Source organism: Chiloscyllium punctatum, chromosome 46 (genome assembly GCF_047496795.1).
Source record: "Chiloscyllium punctatum isolate Juve2018m chromosome 46, sChiPun1.3, whole genome shotgun sequence".
Lineage (NCBI taxonomy): Eukaryota > Metazoa > Chordata > Chondrichthyes > Orectolobiformes > Hemiscylliidae > Chiloscyllium > Chiloscyllium punctatum.
In genome coordinates, this window is record NC_092784.1 from 33,226,638 (window position 1) to 33,249,762 (window position 23,125).

A 23,125-nucleotide genomic window follows, 5' to 3' on the forward strand; every position below is an offset into this window, starting at 1 on the left:
ACCGCTGGCTGTACTACACCACACTGACCACTGGATGTATCACTCCACACTGACCTCTGGATGTACCACTCCACACTGACCGCTGGCTGTATCACTCCTCACTGACCACTGGCTGTATCAATCAACACTGACCACTGGCTGTATCACTCCACACAGACCGCTGGCTTTACCACACCACACTGACCATTGGCTGTACCACACCCCACTGACCACTGGCCATATCACTCCTCACTGACCACTGGCTGTATCACTCCACACTGACCACTGGCTGTATCACTCCACACTGACCACTGGATGTATCACTCCACACTGACCACTGGATGTATCACTCCACACTGACCACTGTCTGTATGACTCCACACTGACCGCTGGCTGTTGCACTCCACACTGACCACTAGCTGTATCACTCCACACTGACCACTGGCTGTACTACTCCACACTGACCACTGGATGTATCACTCCACACTGACCACAGGCTATTGCACTCCACACTGACCGCTGGCTGCACCACACCACACTGACCACTGGATGTACCACACCACACTGACCTCTGGCTGTACCACAACACACTGACCACTGGATGTACCACACCACACTGACCTCTGGCTGTACCACAACACACTGACCACTTGCTGTATCACAATACACTGACCGCTGGCTGTATTACTCCACATTGACCTCTGACTGTATCACACCTCACTGACCACTGGCTGTACCACACCACACTGACCACTGGCTGTACAGCTCCACACTGACCACTAGCTGTATCACTCCACACTGACCACTGTCTGTATGACTACACACTGACCACTGGATGTATCACACCACACTGACCACTGGATGTATCACTCCACACTGACCTCTGGCTGCACCACACCACATTGACCACTGGCTGTACCACACCTCACTGACCTCTGTTTGTATTAAACCACACTGGCCACTGGCTCTATCAGTGCACACTGACCACTGGCTGTATCACATCCAACTGGCCACTGGCTGTATCATTCCACACTGACCTCTGGCTGTACCACAGCAGACTGACCTCTGGCTGTACAGCACCACACTGACCACTAGCTGTCTCACTCCACACTGACCTCTGGCTGTACAGCACCACACTGACCACTAGTTGTCTCAGTCCACACTGACCGCTGGCTGTATCACTCCACACTGACCGCTGGCTGTATCACACCACACTGACCTCTGGCTGTACAGCACCACACTGACCACAAGTTGTCTCAGTCCACACTGACCGCTGGCTGTATCACACCACACTGACCACTGGCTGTATCACTCCACACTGACCTCTGGCTGTACCACTCCACACTGACCGCTGGCTGTACTACACCACACTGACCACTGGCTGTATCACTCCTCACTGACCACTGGCTGTATCAGTCAATACTGACCACTGGCTGTATCACTCCATACTGACCGCTGGCTGTTGCACTCCACACTGACCACTAGCTGTCTCACTCCACACTGACCACTGGCTGTACTACTCCACACTGACCACTGGATGTATCACTCCACACTGACCACAGGCTATTGCACTCCACACTGACCGCTGGCTGCACCACACCACACTGACCACTGGATGTACCACACCACACTGACCTCTGGCTGTACCACAACACACTGACCACTTGCTGTATCACAATACGCTGACCGCTGGCTGTATTACTCCACATTGACCTCTGACTGTATCACACCTCACTGACCACTGGCTGTACCACACCACACTGACCTCTGGCTGTACAGCTCCACACTGACCACTAGCTGTATCACTCCACACTGACCACTGTCTGTATGACTCCACACTGACCACTGGATATATCACTCCACACTGACCACTGGCTGTATCATCACACACTGACCTCTGGCTGTACCACTCCACACTGACCACTGGGTGTACTACTCCACACTGACCACTGGATGTATCACTCCGCTCTGACCACTGGATGTATCACTCCACACTGACCACAGGCTATTGCACTCCACACTGACCACTGGCTGCACCACACCACACTGACCACTGGATGTACCACACCACACTGATCACTGGCTGAATCACACCACACTGACCACTGATTGTATCACACCACACTGACCACTGGCTGTATCACTCCACACTGACCACTTGCTGTATCACACCACAATGACCACTGGCTGTACTGCACCAAACTGACCACTAACAGTATCACTCCACACTAACCGCTGGCTCCATCCCTCTACAATGACCACTGGCTGTATCATTCCACACTGACCTTTGGCTGTATCACAGCACACTGACCACTGGCTGTACCACACACACTAACCACTAGCTGTCTCACTCTACACTGACCGCTGGCTGTATCACACCACACTGACCTCTGGCTGTATCACTCCACACTGACCACTAGTTGTACCACACCACACTGACCACTGGCTATATCACACCCCACACACCTCTGGCTGTATAAGTCTACACTGACCACTCGCTGCTCCACAGCACACTGACCACTGGATGAATGATTCCACACTGATGACTGTGTGTATCACTCCACACTGACTACTGGCTATATCACTCCACACTGACCGCTGGATATATCAGAACACACTGACCACTGGCTGTATCACTCCACACTGAACGCTGACTATACCACACTACACTGACCACTGGCTGTATCACAACACACTGACCACTGTCTGTATCAAAGCACAATGACCACTGGCAGTACCACACCACACTGACCACTAGCTGTATCATTCCACACTGACTGCTGGCTGTATCACACCACACTGACCACTTTCTGTATCACACCACAATGACCACTGGCTGTACTGCAGCAAACTGACCACTAACAGTATCACTCCACACTAACCGCTGGCTCCATCCCTCTACACTGACCACTGGCTGTATCATTCCACGCTGACCTCTGGCTGTACCACACACACTGACCACTAGCTGTACCACACCACACTGACCACTAGCTATATCACTCCTCACTGACCGCTGGCTGTATCACATCACACTGACCACTGATTGTATCGCGCCACACTGACCGCTGGCAGTACCACTCCACACTGACCACTGGCTGTATCATTCCACACTGACCTCTGGCGGTACCACACCACACTAACCACTAGCTGTCTCACTCTACACTGACCACTGGCTGTATCACACCACACTGACCTCTGGCTGTATCACTCCACACTGACCACTAGTTGTACCACACCACACTGACCACTGGCTATATCACACCCCACACACCTCTGGCTGTATAAGTCTACACTGACCACTCGCTGCTCCACAGCACACTGACCACTGGATGTATGATTCCACACTGACGACTGGGTGTATCATTCCACACTGACTACTGGCTATATCACTCCAAACTGACCGCTGGATATATCAGAACACACTGACCACTAACAGTATCACTCCACACTAACCGCTGACTCCATCCCTCTACAATGACCACTGGCTGTATCATTCCACACTGACCTCTGGTTGTATCACAGCACACTGACCACTGGCTGTACCACACACACTGTCCACTAGCTGTACCACACCACACTGACCACTAGCTATATCACTCCTCACTGACCGCTGGCTGTATCACATCACACTGACCACTGATTGTATCGCGCCACACTGACCGCTGGCAGTACCACTCCACACTGACCACTGGCTGTATCACACCACACTGACTGCTGGCTGTAGCACACCACAATGAACACTGGCTGTACTGCACAAATCTGACCACTAACAGTATCACTCCACACTAACCGCTGACTCCATCCCTCTACAATGACCACTGGCTATATCATTCCACACTGACCTCTGGCTGTATCACAGCACACTGACCTCTGGCTGTACCACACACAATAATCACTAGCAATCTCACTCTACACTGACCCCTGGCTTTAACACACTCCACCGACCGCTGGCTGTATCACTCCACACTGACCACTAGCTGTACCATACCACACTGACCACTGGCTGTATCACTTCATACTGACCATTGGCTATATCACACCACACAAACCACTGGCTGTATAGGTCTACACTGACCACTCACTGCTCCCCAGCACACTGACCACTGGATGTATCACACCACACTGACCACTGGATGTATCACATCACACTAACCACTGGATGTCTCACTCCACTCTGACCACTGATTGTATCACACCACACTGACCACTTGCTGTATTGCAACACACTGACCACTGGCTATATTAATCCACATTGACCTCTGGCTGTACCACACCACACTGACCACTGGCTGTATCACATCTGACCGACCACTGGCTGTATCACTCCACATTGACCGCTGGCTATACCACTCAACACTGGTTGCACCACACTGCACTGACCACTGGCTATCACACCACACTGACCACTGGATGTATCACACCACACCGAGCACTTGCTGTATAAATCTACACTGACCACTGACTCTATCACTGCACACTGACTGTATCACACCACACTGACCACTGGATGTATCACACCACACTGACCACTGGCTGTACCACACCACACTGACCACTGGTTTATCACTCCACACTGACCGCTGGCTGTAGAACACCACACTGACCACTGGTTGTACCACTCAACACTGGCTGTACCACACCACACTGACCACTGGCTGTTCCACTCCATACTGACCACTGGATGTATCACTCCACACTGACCACAGGCTGTTTCACTCCACACTGACCACTGGCTGTTTCACTCCACACTGACCACTGGCTGTAGCACACCACAATGACCACTGGCTGTACTGCACCAAACTGACCACTAACAGTATCACTCCACACTAACCACTGGCTCCATCCCTCTACAATGACCACTGGCTGTATCATTCCACACTGACCTCTGGCTGTATCACAGCACACTGACCTCTGGCTGTACCACACCACACTGACCACTAGCTGTCTCACTCTACACTGACCCCTGGCTTTAACACACCCCACTGACCTCTGGCTGTATCACTCCAAACTGACCACTAGCTGTACCATACCACACTGACCACTGGCTGTATCACTTCATACTGACCATTGGCTATATCACACCACACAAACCACTGGCTGTATAGGTCTACACTGACCACTCACTGCTCCACAGCACACTGACCACTGGATGTATCACACCACACTGACCACTAGAGGTATCACACTACAGTGACCACTGGATGTACCACACCACACTAACCACTGGATGTATCACACCACACTAACCACTGGATGTATCACACCACACTGACCACTAGAGGTATCACACTACAGTGACCACTGGATGTATCACACCACACTAACCACTGGATGTATCACATCACACTAACCACTGGATGTCTCACTCCACACTGACCACTGGCTGTTGCACTCCACTCTGACTGCTGGACGTATCACACCACACTGACCACTTGCTGTATCGCAACACACTGACCACTGGCTATATTAATCCACATTGACCTCTGGCTGTACCACACCACACTGACCACTGGCTGTATCACACCTGACCGACCACTGGCTGTATCACTCCACACTGACCACTGACTGTATCATTCCACATTGACAGCTGGCTTTACCAGTCAACACTGGTTGCACCACACCGCACTGACCACTGGCTATCACTCCACACTGACCACTGGATGTATCACACCACACAGACCGCTGGCTATATCACACCACACTGACCACTGGATGTATCACACCACACTGAGCACTGGCTGTATACGTCTACACTGACCACTGACTCTATCACTGCACACTGACTGTATCACACCACACTGACCACTGGATGTATCACTCCACACTGACCACAGGCTGTTTCACTCCACACTGACCGCTGGCTGTACCACACCACACTGACCACTGGTATATCACTCCACACTGACTGCTGGCTGTAGAACACCACACTGACCACTGGTTGTACCACTCAACACTGGCTGTACCAACACCACACTGACCACTGGCTGTATCACACCACACTGAGTACTGGCTGCATAAGTCTACACGGACCGCTGACTCTATCACTGCATACTGACCACTGGCTATATCACTCCACACTGACCACTGGATGGAACACTCCACACTGACCACTGTCTGTGTGACTCCACACTGACCACGCGCTGTATCAGTCTACACTGACCGCCGACTCTATCACTGCACACTGACCACTGGATGTATCACTCCACACTGACTTTCGGCTGTACCACTCCACACTGACCACTGGTTGTTCCACTCCATACTGACCACTGGATGTATCACTCCACACTGACCACTGGCTATTCCACTCCATACTGACCACTGGATGTATCACACCACACTGACCACAGGCTATTTCACTCCACACTGACCTCTGGCTGTACCACACCACACTAACCACTAGTGGTATGACTCTACAGTGACCACTGGATGTATCACTCCACACTGACCACAGGCTGTTTCACTCCACACTGACCTCTGGCTGTACCACACCACACTGACCACTAGCTGTATCACTCCCCACTGACCACTGGCAGTATGACACCATACTGACCACTGATTGTATCACACCACAATGACCACTGGCTGTACTGTACAAATCTGATCACTAACAGTATCACTCCACACTAACCGCTGGATCCATCCCTCTACAATGACCACTGGCTGTATCATTCCACACTGACCTCTGGCTGTATCACAGCACACTGACCTCTGGCTGTACCACACCACACTAACCACTAGCTGTCTCACTCTACACTGACCCCTGGCTTTAACACACCCCACTGACCTCTGGCTGTATCACTTCACACTGACCACTAGCTGTACCATACCACACTGACCACTGGCTGTATCACTTCATACTGACCATTGTCTATATCACACCACACTGACCACTGATTGTATCACACCACACTGACCACTGGCTGTATCACACAACACTGACTGCTGGCTGCAGAACACATACTGACCACTGGCTGTATCACACCACACTGACCACTGGCTGTATCAATCCACATTGACCTCTGGCTGTACCAAACCACACTGACCACTGGCTGTATCACTCCACACTGACCGCTGGCTGTACCACTCAACACTGGCTGCACCACACCACACTGACCACTGGCTATCACTCCACACTGACCGCTGGATGTATCACTCCACACTGACCGCTGGCTGTACCACTCAACACTGGCTGCACCACACCACACTGACCACTGGCTATCACTCCACACTGACCACTGGCTATATCACACCGCACTGACCGCTGGATGTATCACACCACACTGACCACTGGCTATATCACAACACACTGACCGCTGGATGTATCACACCACACCGAGCACTGGCTGTATAAGTCTACACTGACCACTGACTCTATCACTGCACACTGACTGTATCACACCACACTGACCACTGGATGTATCACTCCACACTGACCACAGGCTGTATCACTCTACACTGACCGCTGGCTGTACCACACCACAGTGACCACTGGCTATATCACACAACACTGACCGCTGCTGTAGAACACCACACTGACCACTGGCTGTACCACACCACACTGACAACTGGCTTTATCACACCACACTGACCACTGGCTGTATCACTCCACACTGACCACTGGCTGTATCACTTCACACTGACCATTGGATGGAACACTCCACACTGACCACTGTCTGTATGACTCCACACTGACCGCTGGCTATGTCACACCACACAGACCACTGGCTGTATCACTCTACATTGACCGCTGGCTCTATCACTCCACACTGACCACTGGTTGTTCCACTCCATACTGACCACTGGATGTTTCACTCCACACTGACCACTGGCTGTTCCACTCCATACTGACCACTGGATGTTTCACTCCACACTGACCACTGGCTGTTCCACTCCACACTGACCTCTGGCTGTATCACTCCACACTGACCACAGGCTGTTTCACTCCACACTGACCTCTGGCTGTACCTCACCACACTGACCACTAGAGGTATCACACTACAGTGACCTCTGGCTGTATCACTCCACACTGACCACTAGTTGTACCACACCACACTGACTACTGGCTATATCACACCCCACACACCTCTGGCTGTATAAGTCTACACTGACCACTCACTGCTCCACAGCACACTGACCACTGGATGTATGATTCCACACTGATGACTGGGTGTATCACTCCACACTGACTACAGGCTATATCACTCCAAACTGACCGCTGGATATATCAGAACACACTGACCACTGGCTGTATCACTCCACACTGAACGCTGACTTTACCACACTAAACTGAACACTGGCTGCATCACAACACAATGACCGCTGGCAGTACCACACCACACTGACCACTAGCTGTATCACTCCACACTGACCGCTGGCAGTACCACACCACACTGACCACTAGCTGTATCACTCCACACTGACTGCTGGCTGTATCACACCACAATGACTACTGGATGTATCATTCCACACTGACCTCTGGCTGTATCACAGCACACTGACCAGTGGCTGTACCACACACACTGACCACTAGCTGTACCACACCACACTGACCACTAGCTATATCACTCCTCACTGACCCCTGGCTGTATCACATCACACTGACCACTGATTGTATCGCGCCACACTGACCGCTGGCAGTACCACTCCACACTGACCACTGGCTGTATCACACCACACTGACTGCTGGCTGTATCACACCACACTGACCACTGGCTGTATCACACCACACTGACTGCTGGCTGTAGCACACCACAATGAACACTGGCTGTACTGCGCAAATCTGACCACTAACAGTATCACTCCACACTAACCGCTGACTCCATCCCTCTACAATGACCACTGGCTATATCATTCCACACTGACCTCTGGCTGTACCACACCACACTAACCACTCGCTGTCTCACTCTACACTGACCCCTGGCTGTATTACACCACAATGACCTCTGGCTCTATCACTCCACACTGGCCACTAGCTGTACCATACCACACTGACCACTGGCTGTATCACTTCATACTGACCATTGGCTATATCACACCACACAAACCACTGGCTGTATAGGTCTACTCTGACCACTCACTGCTCCACAGCACACTGACCACTGGATGTATTACACCACACTGACCACTTGCAGTATCGCAACACTCTGACCACTGGCTGTATTAATCCACATTGACCTCTGGCTGTACCACACCACACTGACCACTGGCTGTATCACACCTGACCGACCACTGGCTGTATCACTCCACACTGACAGCTGGCTGTAGAACACCATACTGACCACTGGCTGTATCACACCACACTGACCACTGGCTGTATCACTCCACACTAACCGCTGACTGTACCACTCAACACTGGCTGCACCACACCACACTGACCACTGGCTATTACTCCACACTGATCACTGGATGTATCACACCACACAGACCCCTGGCTGTATCAGTCTACACTGACCACTGGCGCTACCACTTCACACAGACCAATGGCAATATCACACCACACTGACCACTGGCCGTATCACTCCACACTGACCGCTGGCTGTATAAGTCTACACTGACCACTGACTCTATCACTGCACACTGACTGTATCACACCACACTGACCACTGGATGTATCACTCCACACTGACCACTGGCTGATCCACTCCATACTGACCACAGGCTGTTTCACTCCACACTGACCTCTGGCTGTACCACACCACACTGACCACTAGCTGTATCACACCACACTGACCACTGGCTGTATCACACCGAATGACCACTGGCTGTATCACTCCACATTGACCGCTGGCTTTACCAGTCAACACTGGTTGCACCACAATGCACTGACCACTGGCTATCACTCCACACTGACCGCTGGATGTATCACACCACACTGACCGCTGGATGTATCACACCACACTGACCGCTGGATGTATCACACCACACTGAGAACTAGCTGTATACGTCTACACTGACCACTGACTCTATCACTGACCACTGACTGTATCACACCACACTGACCACTGACTGTACCACTCCACACTGACCACAGGCTGTTTCACTCCACATTGACCACTGGCTGTATCACTCCACATTGACCACTGGCCGTACCACTCCACACTGACCACAGGCTGTTTCACTCCACACTGACCACTGGCTGTATCACTCCACATTGACCACTGGCCGTACCACTCAACACTGGCTGCACCACACCACACTGACCACTGGCTATCACTCCACACTGACCACTGGCTGTATCACGCCACACTGACTGCTGGCTGCAGAACACCATACTGACCACTGGCTGTATCACACCACACTGACCTCTGGCTGTATCACTCCACACTGACCACTTGTTGTACCACACCACACTGACCACTGGCTATATCACATCCCACACACCTCTGGCTGTATAAGTCTACCCTGACCACTCACTGCTCCACAGCACACTGACCACTGGATGTATGATTCCACACTGACCACTGGATGTATCACTCCACACGGACTTTCGGCTGCACCACTCCACACTAACCACTGGCTGTATCACTCTACTTTGACCGCTGGCTCTATCACTCCACACTGACCACTGGTTGTTACACTCCATACTGACCACTGGATGTATCACTCCACACTGACCACTGGCTGTTCCACTCCATACTGACCACTGGATGTATCACTCCACACTGACCACAGGCTGTTTCACTCCACACTGACCTCTGGCTGTACCACACCACACTGACCACTAGAGGTATCACACTGCAGTGACCACTGGCTGTGCCAAACCACACTGACCACTAGCTGTATCACTCCCCACTGACCACTGGCTGTATGACACCATACTGACCACTGATTGTATCACTCCACACTGACCACTGGCTGTTGCACTCCACACTGACCACTGGCTGTATCACTCCACACTGACCACTTGCTGTATCGCAGCACACTGACCACTGGCTATATTAATCCACATTGACCTCTGGCTGTACCAAACCACACTGACCACTGGATGTATCACTCCACACTGACCACAGGCTGTATCACTCTACACTGACCGCTGGCTGTACCACACCACAGTGACCACTGGCTATATCACACAACACTGACCGCTGCTGTAGAACACCACACTGACCACTGGTTGTACCACACCACACTGACAACTGGCTTTATCACTCCACACTGACCACTGGCTGTATCACTTCACACTGACCATTGGATGGAACACTCCACACTGACCACTGTCTGTGTGACTCCACACTGACCACGCGCTGTATCACTCCACACTGACCGCTGGCTATGTCACACCACACAGACCACTGGCTGTATCAGTCTACACTGACCGCCGACTCTATCACTGCACACTGACCACTGGATGTATCACTCCACACGGACTTTCGGCTTAACACTCCACACTAACCATTGTCTGTATCACTCTACATTGACCGCTGGCTCTATCACTCCACACTGACCACTGGTTGTTCCACTCCATACTGACCATTGGATGTATCACTCCACACTGACCACTGGCTGTTCCACTCCATACTGACCACTGGATGTATCACTCCACACTGACCACAGGTTGTTTCACTCCACACTGACCTCTGGCTGTACCACACCACACTGACCACTAGAGGTATCACACTACAGTGACCACTGGCTGTACCACACCACACTGACCACTAGCTGTATCACTCCACACTGACCACTGGCAGTTTCACACCACAATGACCACTGATTGTATCACACCACACTGACCACTGGCTATATCACACCCCACACACCTCTGGCTGTATAAGTCTACACTGACCACTCACTGCTCCACAGCACACTGACCACTGGATGTATGATTCCACACTGACCACTGGATGTATCACTCCACACAGACTTTCGGCTGTACCACTCCACACTAACCACTGGATGTATTACACCACACTGACCACTTGCTGTATCGCAACACACTGACCACTGGCTATATTAATCCACATTGACCTCTGGCTGTACCACACCACACTGACCACTGGCTGTATCACACCTGACCGACCACTGGCTGTATCACTCCACATTGACCGCTGGCTGTATCACTCAACACTGGTTGCACCACAACACACTGACCACTGGCTATCACTCCACACAGACCCCTGGCTGTATCACTCTACACAGACCACTGGCTCTACCACTTCACACAGACCACTGGCTATATCACACCACACTGACCGCTGGATGTATCACACCAGACTGAGCACTGGCTGTATAAGTCTACACTGACCACTGACTCTATCACTGCACACTGACTGTATCACACCACACTGACCACTGGATGTATCACTCCACACTGACCACTGGCTGTTCCACTCCATGCTGACCACTGGATGTATCACTCCACACTGACCACAGGCTGTTTCACTCCACACTGACCTCTCGCTGTACCACACCACACTGACCACTAGAGGTATCACACTACAGTGACCACTGGCTGTACCACACCACACTGACCACTAGTTGTATCACTCCACACTGACCACTGGCTGTATCACACCACACTGACCACTGATTGTATCACACCACACTGACCTCTGGCTGTATCACTCCACACTGACCACTAGTTGTACCACACCACACTGACCACTGGCTATATCACACCCCACACACCTCTGGCTGTATAAGTCTACACTGACCACTCACTGCTCCACAGCACACTGACCACTGGATGAATGATTCCACACTGATGACTGTGTGTATCACTCCACACTGACTACAGGCTATATCACTCCACACTGACCGCTGGATATATCTGAACACACTGACCACTGGCTGTATCACTCCACACTGAACGCTGACTTTACCACACTAAACTAACCACTGGCTGTATCACAACACAATGACCGCTGGCTGTATCACAGCACACTGACCACTAGCTGTACCACACCACACTGACCACTAGCTATAGACTCCACACTGACCCCTGGCTGTATCACATCACACTGACCACTGATTGTATCGCGCCACACTGACCGCTGGCAGTACCACTCCACACTGACCACTGGCTGTATCACACCACACTGACTGCTGGCTGTAGCACACCACAATGAACACTGGCTGTACTGCACAAATCTGACCACTAACAGTATCACTCCACACTAACCGCTGACTCCATCCCTCTACAATGACCACTGGCTGTATCATTCCACACTGACCTCTGGCTGTATCACAGCACACTGACCTCTGGCTGTACCACACCACACTAACCACTAGCTGTCTCACTCTACACTGACCCCTGGCTTTAACACACCCCACTGACCTCTGGCTGTATCACTCCACACTGACCACTAGCTGTACCATACCACACTGACCACTGGCTGTATCACTTCATACTGACCATTGGCTATATCACACCACACAAACCACTGGCTGTATAGGTCTACTCTGACCACTCACTGCTCCACAGCACACTGACCACTGGATGTATCACACCACACTGACCACTAGAGGTATCATACTACAGTGACCACTGGATGTATCACACCACACTAACCACTGGATGTCTCACTCCACACTGACCACTGGCTGTATCACACCACACTGACTGCTGGATGTATTACACCACACTGACCACTGGCTGTATCACACCACACTGACTGCTGGCTGTAGCACACCACAATGAACACTGGCTGTACTGCACAAATCTGACCACTAACAGTATCACTCCACACTAACCGCTGACTCCATCCCTCTACAATGACCACTGGCTGTATCATTCCACACTGACCTCTGGCTGTATCACAGCACACTGACCTTTGGCTGTACCACACCACACTAACCACTAGCTGTCTCACTCTACACTGACCCCTGGCTGTATTACACCACAATGACCTCTGGCTGTATCACTCCACACTGACCACTAGCTGTAGCACACCACAATGACCACTGGCTGTACTGCACAAATCTGACCACTAACAGTATCACTCCACACTAACCGCTGGATCCATCCCTCTACAATGACCACTGGCTGTATCATTCCACACTGACCTCTGGCTGTATCACAGCACACTGACCTCTGGCTGTACCACACCACACTAACCACTAGCTGTCTCACTCTACACTGACCCCTGGCTTTAACACACCCCACTGACCTCTGGCTGTATCACTCCACACTGACCACTAGCTGTACCATACCACACTGACCACTGGCTGTATCACTTCATACTGACCATTGGCTATATCACACCACACAAACCACTGGCTGTATAGGTCTACTCTGACCACTCACTGCTCCACAGCACACTGACCACTGGATGTATCACACCACACTGACCACTAGAGGTATCATACTACAGTGACCACTGGATGTATCACACCACACTAACCACTGGATGTCTCACTCCACACTGACCACTGGCTGTATCACACCACACTGACTGCTGGATGTATTACACCACACTGACCACTTGCTGTATCGCAACACTCTGACCACTGGCTGTATTAATCCACATTGACCTCTGGCTGTACCACACCACACTGACCACTGGCTGTATCACACCTGACCGACCACTGACTGTATCACTCCACACTGACCGCTGGCTGTAGAACACCATACTGACCACTGGCTGTATCACACCACACTGACCACTGGCTGTATCACTCCACACTGACCGCTGGCTGTACCACTCAACACTGGCTGCACGACACCACACTGACCACTGGCTATTACTCCACACTGATCACTGGATGTATCACACCACACAGACCCTTGGCTGTATCAGTCTACACTGACCACTGGCGCTACCACTTCACACAGACCACTGGCAATATCACACCACACTGACCACTGGCCGTATCACTCCACACTGACCGCTGGCTGTATAAGTCTACACTGACCACTGACTCTATCACTGCACACTGACTGTATCACACCACACTGACCACTGGATGTATCACTCCACACTGACCACGGGCTGATCCACTCCACACTGACCGCTGGCTGTACCACACCACACTGACCACTAGTGGTATCACTCTACAGTGACCACTGGCTGTTTCACTCCACACTGACCGCTGGCTGTACCACACCACACTGACCACTAGTGGTATCACTCTACAGTGACCACTGGCTATACCACACCACACTGACCACTAGCTGTATCACTCCACACTGACTGCTAGCTGTATCACACCACACTGACCACTGGCTGTATCACACTGAATGACCACTGGCTGTATCATTCCACACTGACCGCCGGCTGTAGAACACCATACTGACCACTGGCTGTATCACACCACACTGACCACTCACTGTACCACACCACACTAACCACTAGCTGTCTCAGTCTACACTGACCGCTGGCTGTATCACACTACACTGACCTCTGGCTGTATCACACTACACTGACCACTGGATGTATCACACCACACTGAGTACTGGCTGTATAAGTCTACGCTGACCGCTAACTCTATCACTGCACACTGACCACTGGATGGAACACTCCACACTGACCACTGTCTGCATGACTCCACACTGACCACGCACTGTTTCACTCTACACTGACCACTGGATGCATCACTCCACACTGACCACTGTCTGTTGCACTCCACACTGACCACTGGATGTACCACACCACACTAAACACTGGCTGTACCACAACTCAATGACCCTTAGCTGTATCACAACACACTGACCACTGGCTGTATCACTCCACATTGACCTCTTGCTGTACCACACCACACTGACCACTGGCTGTATCACCCCACACTGATCACTGCCTGTATTACTCCACACTGACCGCTGGCTGTAGAACACCACACTGACCGCTGGCTGTATCACACTACACTGACCTCTGGCTGTATCACTCTACACTGACCACTGGCTATATCACACCACACTGACCACTGGATGTATCACTCCACACTGGCCACTGGCTGTTGTTCTCCACACTGACTGCTGGCTGCACCACACCGCACCGACCACAGGATGTATCACACCACACTAACCACTGGCTGTATCACAACACACTGACCGCTGGCTGTAGAACACCACACTGACCACTGGCTATATCACACCACACTGACCACTGGCTATATCACTCCACACTGACCAGTGGCTGTAGAACACCACACTGACCACTGGTTGTACCACTCAACACTGACCACTGGCTATCACTCCACACTGATCACTGGATGTATCACACCACACAGACCCCTGGCTGTATCACTCCACACTGACCACTTGCTGTATCACACCACAATGACCAGTGTCTGTACTGCACCAAACTGACCACTAACAGTATCACTCCACACTAACCGCTGGCTCCATCCCTCTACAATGACTACTGGCTGTATCACAGCACACTGACCACTGGCTGTACCACACACACTGACCAGTAGCTGTACCACACCACACTAACCACTAGCTGTATCACACCACACTGACCTCTGGCTGTATCACACCACACTGACCTCTGGCTGTATCACTCCACACTGACCACTAGTTGTACCACACCACACTGACCACTGGCTATATCACACCCCACACACCTCTGGCTGTATAAGTCTACACTGACCACTCGCTGCTCCACAGCACACTGACCACTGGATGTATGATTCCACACTGACGACTGGGTGTATCACTCCACACTAACTACTGGCTATATCACTCCACACTGACCGCTGGATATATCAGAACACACTGACCACTGGCTGTATCACTCCACACTGAACTCTGACTTTACCAAACTACACTGACCACTTTCTGTATTGCAACACACTGACCACTGGCTGTATTAATCGACATTGACCTCTGGCTGTACCACACCACACTGACCACTGGCTGTATCACACCTGACCGACCACTGGCTGTATCACTCCACACTGATCGCTGGCTGTAGAACACCATACTGACCACTGGCTGTATCACTCCACACTGACCACTGGCTGTACCACTTCACACAGACCACTGGCTATATCACACCACACTGACCACTGGATGTATCACACCACACTGACCACTGGCTGTACCACATCACACTGACCGCTGGATGTATCACACCACACTGAGCACTGGCTGTATAAGTCTACACTGACCACTGACTCTATCACTGCACACTGACCACTGACTGTATCACACCACACTGACCACTGGATGTATCTCTCCACACTGGCCACTGGCTGTTGCACTCCACACTGACTGCTGGCTGAACTACACCGATCCGACCACAGGATGTATCACATCACACTGACCACTGGATGTATCATTCCACACTGACCTCTGGCTGTATCACAGCACACTGACCACTGGCTGTCGCACTCCACACTGACTGCTGGCTGCACCACACCACACCGACCACTGGATGTACCACACCACACTAACCACTGGCTGTACCACCACACACTGACCCCTGGCTGTATCACAACACACTGACCGCTGGCTGCATCATTCCGCATTGACCTCTGGCTGTACCACACCATACTGACCACTGGCTGTATCACACCTCACTAACCACTGGATATACCACACCACACTGACCACTTGCTGTGTCAAAACACACTGACCGCTGCCTGTATTAATCCACATTGACCTCTGGCTGTACCACACCACACTGACCGCTGGCTGTAGAACACCATACTGACCACTGGCTGTATCACACTACACTGACCACTGACTGTATCACTCCACACTGACCGCTGGCTGTAGAACACCACATTGACCACTGGCTTTATCATTCCACACTGACCACTGGATGTATCACACCACACAGACCCCTGGCTGTATCAGTCTTCACTGACCGCTGACTCTATCACTCCACACTGACCACTGTCTGTATGGCTCTATCACTTCTCACAGACCACTGGCTTTATCACACCACACTGACCACTGGATGCATCACACCACACTGAGTACTGTCTGTATGACTCCACACTGACCACGCGCTGTATCACTCTACACTGACCACTGGCTGTACCACACCACACTGACCACTGGCTGTATCACAACACACTGACCGCTGGCTGTTGCAGTCCACATTGACCACTAGCTGTATCACTCCACACTGCCCACTGGATGTATCACTCCACACTGACCACTAGCTGTATCACTCCACACTGCCCACTGGATGTATCACTCCACACTGACCACTGGCGGTATCACTCCACACTGTCCGCTGGCTGCACCACACCACACTAACCACTGGATGTACCACACCACACTGACCACTGGCTATATCACACCACAATGACCACTGGCTGTACTGCACCAAACTGACCACTAACAGTATCACTCCACACTAACCGCTGGCTCCATCCCTCTACAATGACCACTGGCTGTATCATTCCACACTGACCCCTGGCTGTATCACAGCACACTGACCACTGGCTGTACGACACCACACTAACCACTAGCTGTCTCACTCTACACTGATCACTGGCTGTATCACACCACACTGACCTCTGGCTGTTCCACTCCACACTGACCACTGGCTGTATCACACCACACTGACCTCTGGCTGTTCCACTCCACACTGACCACTGGCTGTATCACTCCACAGTGACCACTGGCTGCATCACAACACACTGACCTCTGGCTGTACACATCACCCTGACCACTGGTTGTATCACTCCACACTGACCACTGGCTGTATCACTCCACACTGACCACTGGCTGTACCACATCACACTGATCACTGGCTGTATCACTCCACACTGACCACTGACTATACCACTCCACACTGACCGATGGCTTTATCAATCTGCACTAACCACTGGCTGTACCACCCCACACTGACCACTAGCTGTATCAGTCTGCACTGACCACTGGCTGTACCACACAACACTGACCTCTGGTAGTACTACTCCACATTGACCACTGACTGTGTCGCACCACACTGACCACTGGCATTATCACTCCACACTGACCTCTGGCTGTCCAAAACACTCTGACCACTGGCTGTGTCACACCACACTGACCACTGGCTGTATCATAACACATTGACCACTGGTTGTATCACACCACACTGACTGCTGGATGTATCACAACACAGTGACCACTGGCTGTATCACTACACATTGACTGCTGGCCATACCACATGACACTGTCCACTGGCTGTACCACACCACACTGACCACTGGCTGTACTACACTGCACTGACTTCTGGCTGTATCACTCCACACTGACCACTGGCTGTACCACACCACACTGACCACTGGCTGTACCACACTGCACTGACCGCTGGCTGTATCACTCCACACTGTCTTATGGCTGCACCACATCACACTGACCGCTGGCTGTATCACATCACACTGACCGCTGGCTGTATCACTCCACACTGACCACTGGCTATATCACACCACAATGACCACTGGCTGTACTGCACCAAACTGACCACTAACAGTATCACTCCACACTAACCGCTGGCTCCATCCCTATACATTGACGACTGGCTGTATCATTCCACACTGACCTCTGGCTGTATCACAGCACACTGACCACTGGCTGTACCACACCACACTAACCACTAGCTGTCTCACTCTACACTGATCACTGGCTGTATCACACCACACTGACCTCTGGCTGTTCCACTCCACACTGACTACTGGCTGTATCACTCCACACTGACCACTGGCTGTATCACACCACACTGACCACTGGCTGTACCACACCACACTGACCACTGGCTGTATCACAACACACTGACCCCTGGCTGTACCACACCACGCTGACCCCTGGCTGTATCACACCACACTGACCACTGGCTGTACCACTCCACACTGACCACTGGCTGTATCACACCACACTGACTGTACATTTTCAGATGTCTGTATGTCTTCAATTGAGTGTAAGTTTTTTGGTTGGCTGTATGTTTTCAATTAACTGTACAATTTCAGTGAGCTGTATGTTTTGATCTGGTTGTCTGTTTTCACTTGACTATATGTGTTCAGTCGTGTGTACAGTTTCAGGTGGCTCTCTGGTTTCAGCTGTTTGTAGGTTTTGATCGAGTCCAGTTGAGCTGGTTGCCTGTGGGCTGTATGCCTTCAGCTGGCTGCATTGTTTCAGTTGACTGTATGTTTGCAGCTGTGTCAGAGGGAGCGAGAGAATGTCCTGCTGTCCTGACAGTGCTGCCTTATGATCAGTGCTGACCAAAAGAAGGGGAACCAATCCTGCTCTGATCAATGTTGTTCTGCAATCACTGCCAATGGCTGTGCCTTTAGATCAGGAGTCCTTGTGAGGGAGTAACGTGAAGCTGGTGACAAGTCTTATATACAACTGAGTTCGGAGAATTAAGTTGTTTTTTTATTTAGTGGTAGCGATGTGCACTCCTCAGGCACACTGTAAACACCAGCTAAAATTAGATTACTGCTCCTCAGTCATGTTGCTGATTTTTTTTATTAAACAAATTACAACACAGTTTTCAAAAGACATTTACAGCTGTACACAAGAGACAGCAATTTTACAAGGGAGAGGAGCAGCAAAGCTAGGCCCCAAACCCTACTGTTCAACCATTTTACAGGGAGATGAGGATAAACCTCAAATCCCAGTTCCACACATGACAAGACAGTGACAACGACATTTGTACATTAGACAATCCTGTTACATACAAAACTGCAGACAATACAGACCCATCAAGCTCCCCCCTGTCCCTCCCACCTTCCGACCACTCTAAGGCGGCCCGCCCCTACCCACCTTCTGTCTCTCGGTCCACCCCGTGCCCCTTCCAGTTCTCGGTCCCCCCTGACACACCTTTCGACCACCTCTAGGACAGCCCGGCCCAGGACCTGCCCGGGAGTGACAGCGGTCAGGACGGCCTACCCCCCTTCCACCTTATGGTGCTGACTCTTAACTGCCTGTTGGGCAATTCGGGATGGATAATAAATGCTGATTCCCCCACCCCCCCACCTCCCCCCCCACACACACACATCCTGTGAATAAATAAATAAAAGCAGAGTCTCCAAATCCATCAGCTCAACCTGTCAGTGACCACAAATAACCACAAATTACTGAAGATCGCCAGATATCAAAGCCAAGATTTCCCCAGGGATGACGGGGAAAAGATGGAGGTGTTTGAAATCTGGAATCCCGCTGCCTCCCAAACGCCGCACTTCCCACTTTTCGGTGCTTCGCCCTCAATTAACATCAGTCGTTGCCTCCTGTTCCCATCTAATTTTGTCAAGCGAGTTAGAGCTAACTAGAGCCCATTTACCCTTTTCTTTGGAAGATCTGGGGTATGGAAACCTAGAAAGATAAGCTACTCCACTGGGCACAGTTCCGAGACACTTTGGGAGAGGTGAGGTGCCCTCTGTAATAGGTCAAAGTAAACAGGGTTGTATGTTAAAAAAACATAAACTCGTTAACTGTCAAGTTAATTGGTACAGATAACAGACTGTCAAAACCAATTATCAACATTGTCAGATGGACTTTCTAAGGGAACTAATAAAGTGTGAAAGCAATTAAAATTCCTACCCCTTAAAACTTCATAAAATGTCTGGAGTTGTTAAAAAATCATTACTTTGTATTTCCCTCTGGCTGTTGACATGGTCCTATTACAGAGTTAGTGAGGTATGGTTGAGGTCAGTGTTGTCAGAGTAGAGTGTATTCTAGTCTGTGGCCTGGTCAGTATGAACTTGAACATTCCTTGTTATGAAGGGTTAAGTGGCTGAAGTAAAATAAAATCTGGCCTTTTCAATGAAAAGGAGCACGTTTTTAACTCTCTGTGATAGACACTTAGAATTTTGTCGAAGAATGTGTTGCTGGAAAAGCACAGCCAGTCAGGAAGCATCCGAGGAGCAGGAGAATCAACGTTTCAGGCATATGCTCGTCATCATCTGATCTCCATCATCTGCAGTCCCCACTGCCTCCATATTCTCCTGCCTGCAAGTTCGGCCACACATTCCACCTTGAGCTGAACTTCTGTCCACATACCCCAGCTGAGATGCAGATGACCTACCCCTTGAGCTGTCTCTATCTGTGCCTTGTCTCATTAGCTGCTAAAATCCTCACCCATGTCTTTGTCCCCTTGAGACTTAACCACCCCAATGCGCTCTAGCCTGACCTCCCACGTTGTACACTGAGCAAACTTGAGGCCATCCTTTGCTGCCTACATTCGAACTTGATTAAACCTCAATTCATTCAGAGCCCCGGTGCTTGCATATCTCTCTAAGAGGAGTAAAGTTTTTAACAGCACAGAAAGAGATTTGTCGGACTATCAGGTGTGAGTTAGCATCAAACATTCATCCAATCCCATTTCCCAGCACCGCTTTGTATCTATGACATTCTGAGTGTTCACTATCACATTCTTCAAAGTCTTTGGGATCCTGCCTGCATAATCCTTTCAGGGAGTGAGTTCTAGAGTGGATCAAGAGTTCCTTAAATCCTGTCGCTTGTGTTAAGATCATGACCCCTGGTTATTGACCCCCACACTAAGTGGAAATGTTTCTTTTTATCTATCCCCCTGTCCAAGCCCTCGGAACTTTGCGCGCCTCAATCAGATCCCTGCTCAGTGTCCTCTGTTCGAAATAAAACAAGCCCAGCTTCTGGGGATCCCTTTGGAGCGGAATCGCTCCAGTCTGGACAGCATCCTGATGAATCTCTCGTCCAGTGCCCTCACATCTTTCCTGGACCAGAAGTGGTCCAGCTGGGGCCTCACTGACATCAGACACAGTTCCCCTTCATTATCAAGAATCTCATATGTCCTTCTCGACCACCTTATCAACCTGTCCTGTGACCTTCAGAGATCTGTGGAGTGCCCGTGGATCCATTAGGTTCTTGTTAAGCAATGTATTTACTTTAAAATGCTTGTTTTGAAAAATTGTTTTGAATTTGTTCTGCGGTCTTACCCTATAACCTCCTCCAGCCCCATAAGCCTTCAGACTGAATCCTGGATCCTTTAAGCATCTCTGATCTTCTGCCATCCTTTTAGCTGCCAACACCCAAAGCTGTGGAATTTTTTTTCTCCCCGAAACCACTTCGCCTCCTCCCTGTCTACCTCTTAAAATGTGTTTTGGTCACCAGGCCGAATATCTCCCTCAATAAAAACAGAAGGTGCTGGAAGAGAGTCCGCTGTTCCGGAAAACCGGAATCCGTAAACTAGGCCTGGGCGAGGACAGATGCAGGGAACGTTGGGAAGGTGTCTGATAAACTGGAAAAGGTGGAGATGTTCATCAACAAAATAGATGAAGATGATGGGAGATG